Raw genomic sequence first — 9,597 nt, forward strand, 5'->3', positions numbered from 1 at the left:
TCATTGTACCAATACCATGTGGTTTTGACAACTGTGGCTCTATAATATGTGCTAAAGTCAGGTAAAGCAAGCCCTCCCCCTGTGTCCTTCTTCTTGAGGAGTTCTCTGCTAATTCTGGGCTTTTTCCCTCTCCATATGAAGTTGGTAAATCAGTTTTTCCATTTCTTTGAAGAAAGATGAGGGCAATTGTATTGGGATTGCATTAAACTTATATAGTGCCTTAGGCAGAACTGACATCTTTACTATATTGAGTCTTATAATCCATCAGCATAGGATATTTTTCCATTTTGTGAGGTCACTCTTTGTTTCTTGTAATAGTGTCTGCAGTTTTCTTCATATAGATCGTTTGTTCTTTTTGTCAAGTATATTCCTAGACAATTCAATTTGTGCTTGGCTACTGGGAAGGTACCACCTTTTTTATCTCCTAGTCTCTGGTCTTATCCGATGTGTACAGTAGTCCAATGAATTTCTGTTTGTTGATCTTGTATCCTGCCACTCTGCCAAACTCCTCTATTGCTTCCAGTACTACCCTTTTGGAGATTTTGGGATTTTCCATCTATAAAATCATATCATCTGCAAATAATGATAGTGTTTCCTCTTCCTTCCCCAGACGAAAACCTTTAATGTCTTTTCGTTGCCTTATGCTGTTAGCTAAAACCTCCAGTAGGATATTAAATAAGAGTGGGGATAAGGGGCATCCTTGTCTGGTCCACTTTTTCAGTGGGATTGTTTCAGTCTCTTATCCATTGACTACCTCGTTGGCCATTGGTTTTTCCTATATAGCTTGTATTGTCTTGAGGAAATTTTCCTTCCATTCCTATCTTCTCAAGAGTCTTAAATAGGAATTGACGTTGGATGTTTTTGAATGCTTTTTCCGCATCTATTGATATTGTCACGTGGTTCTTATAGTGTCTCATGTCAATATGGTGAATGATACTAATGGTCTTTTGTATTTTGAACCATCCCTGCATCCTTGGCACGAATCCCACTTGGTCATGGTGAATTGTTTGTTTTATATACTTTTGTATTCTATTGGCCAGTATTTTATTAGGATGTTTGCATCGATGTTCATTAGGGATATTGGTCTGTAGTTCTGGATTCTTGTGAGATCCTTGCCCAGTTTTGGTATCAGAGTTATATTAACTTCATAGAAATAGTTTGGGAGTTTCCTGTCTTTTTCTGTGCTCTGGAAGAGTTTGTTTAGGATTGGTGTTAGTTCTTACCTAAATGCTTAGTAGAATTCTCCTATGAAGACATCTAGTCCAAGGGATATTTTTGTTGGTAATCCCTTGATAACCTTGTCTATTTCTTCTATTGCTATGGGTCTGTTGAGGTTCTTGACATCCTTTGGGGCTAGTCTAGAGAGGGACTGTTTTTCCAAGCATTTGTCCATGTCTTCCAAGTTGTTGAATTCATTGGAGTACAATCCTTTGTAGTACTGTGTAATTATCCTTTTGATTTCATTAGGATCTGTTGTAATGGCCCCTCTTTGATCCCTCATTCTTGCTATTGAAATTTGTACCCTCCTTTCTTTGGTTAGGTTTGCCAGCGGTCTGTTGATTCTGTTTATCCTTTCAAAGAACCAACTTTTAGCAGCATTAATTTTTTCCAAAGTTTTCTTGTTTTCCCTCTCCTGAATCTCAGCCCTGAGTTTTATTATTTCTTTTCTTTTGCTATTAGTAGGACTGTCCTGCTGACTCTGCTCTCGTTGTTGTAAATTTTGTATCAGCATATCAATCATGAGTCTCTCTTCCTTTATCAGTTGTGCATGTATTGCTAAGAAATTTCCTTTGATAACTGCCTTTGCTGTGTCCCATAAATGTTGGTACTTCGTGTTCTCATTTTCGTTGGTTTCTGGAAATTTCCTAATTTCATCTCTGATCTGTGCCAGTACGCACTTTTTGCAATAGAGAGTTATTCATCCTCCAACTGTTTGCTCTTGTTTTCTTCGTCTTCCTTTTGTTGATTTTCAACGGTCAGAGAGAGAGATCTGTATGATAGCAGTGTGATTAAATTTATGTAGAGTCACCTTATGCCCCAGCATGTGGTCTATCTTTGAATATGTGCCATGTGAGCATGAAAAGAATGTGAATTTTTTGTATGTGGATGAAAAGCTCTGGAAATACCGATCAGGTCAAATTGTCTAATTGCAGTGTTTAGATTTCTAGCCTCCTTATTGAGTTTCTTTCTCCGTGATGTATCTTTCTCAGAGAGCAGTATATTGAAGTCACCCACTATAATTGTTGAGGCTGTGATTTCTTTTTCCATATTTTAGTGTGTTTGGTTGATGTATTAAGTGTGTAGCCCATTCGGGAAATATATGTTTACTGTGCTTAGTGGTTCTTTGTCTACAGTTCCCTTGAGCATTAAATAGAGTCCCTCCTTCTCTCTTTTTATGGTTTTCACATTGAGGGCAATTTTATCCGAGATTATGATTGCAACCCCTGATTTTTTTGAATTACTGTTTTCTTGGTATGCCTTTCTCCAGCCTTTGATTCTCAGCCTATTTTTGTCTGTAGCTTTGAGATGTGTCTCCTGTAGGCAGCAGATTGACAGATTGTGTTTTCTAAGCATTCTGCTAGTCTCAGCCTTTTAATGTCTGTGTTCAGGCCATTGATATGCAGGGCTATTATCTCTATCTGTGGACTCTGTGATGTCATCTTATACCTTCTGTGTTGGGTGTTTTACTACCTTCCTTTCTTAGTGTGTCGTGCAAGTGGGTGTGTGTGTGTATCATTCTTGACTTCATTCCATTCTTAAGCCAATGCTTTCTTGGGGCCTGTTTTCTTTTAGTTGCCTTCTGGGTGAGGTTGTTCTATGTGGCGGTCTCTTCTTTATGCTTGGTGAGTGTTGTTCTTCTGCCCATACTGGGTTGGCAAGGACCTTTTATAAGTCTGGGTTTCTTCTAACGTATTCTTTGAGTTTTTCCTTGTCTGGGAAGACTCTTACTTCTCCATCTATCTTGATCGATAATTTGGTTGGGTAGAGTATTCTTGGGATTGACTTGTTTTCCTTCAATTTTTGGAATATGTTACTCCACTCCTTCTTCTTCTTCACAGTTTCTGCTGATAGGTCTGAACTTATTCTTTTTTGTGAACCTTTATATGTGATTGCCTGTTTTTCCCCAGCTGCTCTCAAGATTTTCTCCTTTTCCTCAAAGTTGTAGTTTAACTATTATGTGGCTTGGTGACTTCTTCTTGGGATTCAGTCTAGCTGGTGTTCTTTCAACCTCCTGAATGGTTTCCTGGTTTTCATTCATTAAGCTGGGGAAATTTTCCTCCAAGTATTCTCTTAATATTGTTGCAGATGACTTTTTTGTTGTGCCTTCCTCCAGTAAAACAATAATTCTAATGTTGTTCCTCTTCATAGCATCAAGAAAACCTATAGCTCTTAGGTTTTCTTCAGCTTCTCTGATGATCTTATTAGATTTTTGTACACGTTTGTTAGTCTGCTTGACTGTCCTCCATGTCTCTGGTGCAGTTCTCTGCTTCCTCCAGTTGATTCTCAGGGTCCGTGTGTCTGATACTGGATTTTTTTCTCCTCCCTAAGCTCTTGTTTTTCCCTTTAGTGTATGGACTTTATCTCCTCTATCATTCCATCCTTTTTCTGTATTGTTTCCTTCATATTCTGTATGACTCCAAGCAGCATTATGAAAATTTCTTTCTGTGGCAGCTCAATGTCTGCTTCCTCTATGCATGTGGTTATGTTCAGGGCATCTTCTGCATTTTGTTTCTCCTGTTTTTTTCATTGAGGTCATTGGGGCTGATGGCTGTTAGCGTTACTTTGTTTTAGAGGAGTCAGGTGCCATTTTCCAGGGAGTCAAAGAGCACTGGGTATCTCTGGGAGACTTGTAAGAATGCTTCTTTGAACTGCCTACAGCTAATTTCACTATGGAATTAGCCTATCACTTTATCCTCCTGTGGCTTCCCTCTCAGGGGAATGCCCCAGAAGGCTGGTGGGTTGCCTGCTTTGGTTTAGAACAACACGAATGGTGGGCAGGATTGCCTTGGCCTGGTAGATCACTGCAGAGGTTCCTGCAGCAGTTTGGAACATTGGTGAGTGTTGGTCGAGCTGCCTTAGCCCATGTAATGCACTAAGGTAGGTGGGAGGAAGTTTTCTTTGTCACGTGGGCACACAGAGGAAAAATAGGAGCTACCCCAGCCGCAGAGGCAGGAATTCCCCTGTAACAAGTTGGGTGGAGTATCCCCTGTCGGAGGTCAGCCAGGCTTTCCCCAGCCTTGGGCTAGCTGCACAGGGTGGAGCTCACCTAACTGGTTGTGGGGCAGGAGTAAATGCCCTAAGCTAAGGAGAGTGGTTTGGAGGTTTGCAGTGGAGGGTGAGAGAACAAGGAAGAGACAAAAAGTAGAAAAAATATTTAAAAGTAAGCCCACTGAGACGGCGAGGGGATAAAGAGAAGTGAGGGAAACAAAAGTAACAATATAGCTGAGCCCTGATCCCTGCCCATGGAGCTGTAAGAGTCTAGTCCCTGCCCCGAGGCGGTGGCAAGCTCTGGCTCTGTTGAGCTCAATCCCTTGTGCCAGCTCCAAATGGTCCCAACTCCAGTTGAGACACTGGCAGGGCTAAGGTCAAACTCTAGCCTGCCTCCACTGTGGTAAGCCAAAAGCCCACAGCTCCTCAAAACCTTGTGGATCTGTGCCTACTCATCTTTATGATGCTCCTCCTGTGATCCAGCAGTGTTTAATTTCCCTATTAGTAACTTTCCTGGGCTGATTTCTGCAGAGTCCTTCTGTAATGTGTTGATCAGTCATCATCTTTCCAGAAGTCTCTATCATTCAATTTCATCAAGTATATTTGTACATATGTTGCCTTCGACATTCCCCAAACATTTTCTTTCTACTTGAGTCCTTGATATCAGCTCCTCTTTTATCTTCTCCCTCCTTCACCCTCCTCCACTCATTAATCTTTGATCAATTATATGTTGTTATTATCATCTTGTGTGTTACACTGTCCGTTGTCACCCTTCACCCACATTTCAGTTATTTGTCCCCCTGGGCAGCAGGTGATATTTATCCAACTTTATGATGGGTTCCCCCTTTCTGCCCCTCTCCCCAGCCCCTACAATCCCACTACTCTCTTTATATCACTACTCCCACTGCTGTTCCTGAAGATTTTATCTGTCCTAAAATCTATATGTCCAGAGCTCCTGTCTGTACCAACGTGTGTTCTCCAGTATAACCATATTTGTAAGGTAGAACTGATGGGGAAATATAAGTGAATTAAGCCCCTCTGACTATGAACAAATGGTGTTCATAGTCTTGATATCATGCAGAATGCATTGGAAATTGGGTTGCTGCAGATGCAATTAGGTTAAAATTTAGTACCCTATCATTTGATCTCCCTTACGATTGATCCATTTCAATTTGTTCTAGTTTTTACGATTTTCTGCTTTCTTTTCTACTGAGATTTATTACGTTTTATTTTGTTATTCTTGTTGGTTAGTTAATTGGTTAGTTTTTAAAATGTGTTTTTGTATATGAGATCCAGGACAGGCAAATCTATAGACAGTAACTGGATTTATGGTGCCTTAGAGGTATGGCAGGGGAGGTTGAGGGGAAATCGGGAGCTATTATTGATGAGTACAAGAATGAATAAAATATTCTAAAGATGATTTTATGATGAGTGTACAACTCTTTTTCTTTTCCTAACCCTAACCCTACCCATAATTGTACAACTGTTCTTGATGTGATTGAACTATTGAATGGATTGACATATGAACTATATGCGAATAACCTTGGGGGGAAAAGAAAATTGGTCTGCTTTGGCACCTCTCACCCAGTTCACAATACAAAGTTAAAATAAATAAATAAACACAGTTTTAATTATGCTAAACATGATGTATTTCTTTATTATATTTACAATGCATGTAAATCAAGATTGAACCTATTGAATAAAAGGATTTGTGTGTTGCCTGTTTTTTAATTAAATGATCAACAGAATTTTATTTAAATTATTGTTAAAACTTGGGGGATTATTTTGCAACATTATGATGGGAATTTATAACTGCTTAAACTGTGCTAACTGGAGTAGAAAATGTCATTCTAGAGTTTCCTAATTGTTTCTAATTGTTCAGCACAAGAATCTGAACTTGCTTGGCTATTAGTCAATGCTTTCCGATGTTTCATGAAAACATCCAATTAGGCAGAGTTTTAATACAGCAATCTGTCAGAAATTTGGAAGTACAATTTCATTTTATAGTTAAAACAAAAGATGTTATCAGTCTCAACTGAAAAGTTTGAGATGCTCTAAAACAATCAAGTTGACCTAGATTTAATCTTTTGGAGGAGGTTAATCACAATTTATTGAATGGAATTTAATCATGGAAAATTATGTAATCAAACAGCTCAATCTGATGCAGTGTTTCTTAGTAAGGTTCTCTGCCCAGCAGCATCAGTAAGATCTGGGAACTTCTTAGAACTCATTGAATCTGAAACTGGAGGTAAGATCCAGAAATCTATGCTTGAAGAAATCATTACCGGAATAAACTTTAAAACATGCTGTTTGAAAAACAAACAACAAACAAAACATGCTGTTTGTTCTTGTACTCCTTGTTATTAGGTCCCTATTTCCCTCGAGGAACCATTAATCCATTTAATGTCATATATTATTCTATCCTGGATTTCATATACCGAACAATGCACATATACTGAACTAGTGCATATTTTATGGGAGGAGAAAGTTCTTTCTCCTGTGGATTGGTTGGTGGTTTCAAAATGCTAACCTTGCTGTTAGCAGGCCAACTCATAACCACTATGTCACCAGAGCATAGTGGGTACGTGCACACACACACACGCACACACTTACACACACCCACGCACTCACACACGCACACATGCACACACACACGGGCCTTCAAAAGTTTGTGGGGAAATGGAATTAAGACTTGATGGGCATTTTTTCATGTTTTAAGCCATCTTGTGTATGTACATATATACTTCATGTATTGTTCTAGAAGTATTATAATCTTTTTAGGAAAAAATATATAATCAGATTTTTTTCCCCTCCATAGCATTCCAGGGGAATTATTTTGCTATGATAAACCAATGAGACTGTTGAAGTCTTAAGAATTGTGTGAACATTTCTTGGAACATGGTTGCTTGGTGAAACGAGTACAAAGTTGTTCCTGTGAGCTGTAGCTGTCTTATCAACCCAATCAGTTCACAGAAGCTATTTGGAACCATAAAGCTTTCTCCCTTATAGTCCCTGAAGCATTCTGTTGACCCCAATTTGTTGTGCTGAATTGATTCTGAATAACTATGTTAGTGTGCTATTTTATTGTTTTTACTTTAGTTTCAAAATTAGTATATTCAGGCTTCAAGTCTGAGATGGCAAGGCTTGAAAGGGGTTTCAGAATTCAAAAGACCTGCTTTCTTTTTAAGTAAAAGAGGACTGAAATTCAGAAAAAAGAGGTTACTAAGATAATTAGTGCAAGGTATGTGCCTCGCCTTGACTCTAAATCCAGGTTCCCTACCTCCAAAGTAAATGATTTCTCCACTAAAAATGTACTAATTCTTCAATATAGTCTTTTCTTACCTACTTACCATATAGCTGTTTACCTTCATTACCTACTCCCTTTATAAGTTCTAAACTCTTAAAAGGTTACTCACTGGGCTTTTCTTACCTTTTCTCAATTCTAGTTTTATTCATTATTAAATTCAGTGTGTGTTTAGGTACTGCTCTGTTCAGTATTCAGCAACTAATAACTCTGCTTGTCATTAACTAATAAATAATAGTTTAATGAACAGATGTTTAAGGAAATAATTCTTTTTTAAAGAAATTATTCTTATTGCCAAAAAAATCTTAATTTGTTTCCTGCTATAATTATATACAGATGAACAGACTATGTACTCTTCATTTTATATGAAATAAAAAGGAACAGTTGTCATCTCTATCCCCATGGTAAACATCTGTTTGAATCTGTTTGAGCTTGTGCTCCTGAGCTGTCTTGTGACTTGGCATCTCACCCCATCTCTCCATAATCTACTTGTATTGTATTTTGTAAGAGTAAAATTTACTATTGGAATGCTGCCTAATTACAATAATAATTATAACCCATTACCAGATGAAATCATAGTCACAGGCACTGAGATTAGAGTTTTTAACACATATTTTGGGGGGTACAATTCAATCCATAGCAAGAGTGAAACTAATCAGCTGTATAAACAAAACAGGCAAACATAAAAATCATTTGATTCTGATACACTTGCAGGTTATTAAATCAAGGCAACCTATGGTATTAGCTGAGTAACTGTTCATTTTGATTCTTTTGGGTGGAATAAAAGGTGTCCTTGTAACACAGTGGATTGAGCCCTTGGTTAGTAACAGCAAGGACAGTAGTTTGGTCCCACCAGCTGCTTTATGATGAAAGATAAAGCTCTCTTCTCCTGTAAAGATTTACAGTTTTGGAAGTTTGGAAGCAGTTATACCCTGTCCTATAGGGTCATTTTGGAGAAAGACAAGGCTTTTTATTCCCACGAAGAGTTACAGTCTCAGAAATTCTCAGGTGTAGTTCTACTCTGTCCTACAGGGTCACTATGAGTCAGAATTGACTCAAAGGCAGTGGTTCATCCTCGTTTTGTTCTTGTTGTTTTGGTGGGTAAAAAGCACTTTTGCATTCTGGAGAGCCCTGTGCATAAACAAAAACCCAGAAACTCTAGACTGTAGAGTCTAGAGAATTATGATATGAGATTCTTCCCATTCTCTGAATCCAAGTATCATACAATCACTTAGCTTTCTGAACTGTAGTTTTCTTAGGTGTCAAAAATTCTTGCCCTATATCCCCATAAACTTGTTGTGAAGATTAAATTATATTTCTTAACTGGTATACAACAATAAAAAATTTAGGACAAAAACACATTTTAAAATGATACACAGAATTTCATGAAGATATGCAATGGGTAAAGAACTAAAGAACACCTACTAGACAATATGAATAAAAAATTTTTAAACAAAACAATTTCAAAACCCTACATAGGTACATACAAAGAGATGCATAGAACAATTTCACAATTAAAATATATTTGTACTTACTTTCATAAAACAGGATATTGGACATGAGACATAAATATTTAAATTATACATATATGAAAGAATACAAGACCCAGAATAGAAAACTCCCCTATGTGAATATGTGATGTTTATGAGCCAAACTTTACAATACCTAACAAGTTTCCTATCTGATTACTCAACCCGTATGGTTTGAGGTTTGTGGTACTCTCTTGGTTGAAAGTCTGCAGGCAAAAATAAGTTTTGAACTCATGAAAAACATCTTACTTAAAATTATGAATGGACATCTAGCATTTTAACAAAGTATATGGAAAGGGATATGGAGATAGGATGGGTCAAGTTCAAAATCCACTGGATTTCTGTAACTTTATAACATCTACCACTTGATGGTGATTAATCATAAATCAGTGGCAGCTTTTTCTTCTCAGAACAGCAATTTTGAATTGTTGGTGTATCGTTGAGTTAATTATGACTGTAAGTGACTTTATATGACAGATTACTGTATTGCACTTCGCTATAATCTCTTTTTTTAAGATCATTTTATTGGGGGCGCTTACAGCTCTTATAACATTC

This window comes from Echinops telfairi, unplaced genomic scaffold (assembly GCF_000313985.2).
Source record: "Echinops telfairi isolate 266 unplaced genomic scaffold, ASM31398v2 ScPeMD7_3533;HRSCAF=4204_1, whole genome shotgun sequence".
In the NCBI taxonomy this organism is placed as follows: domain Eukaryota; kingdom Metazoa; phylum Chordata; class Mammalia; order Afrosoricida; family Tenrecidae; genus Echinops; species Echinops telfairi.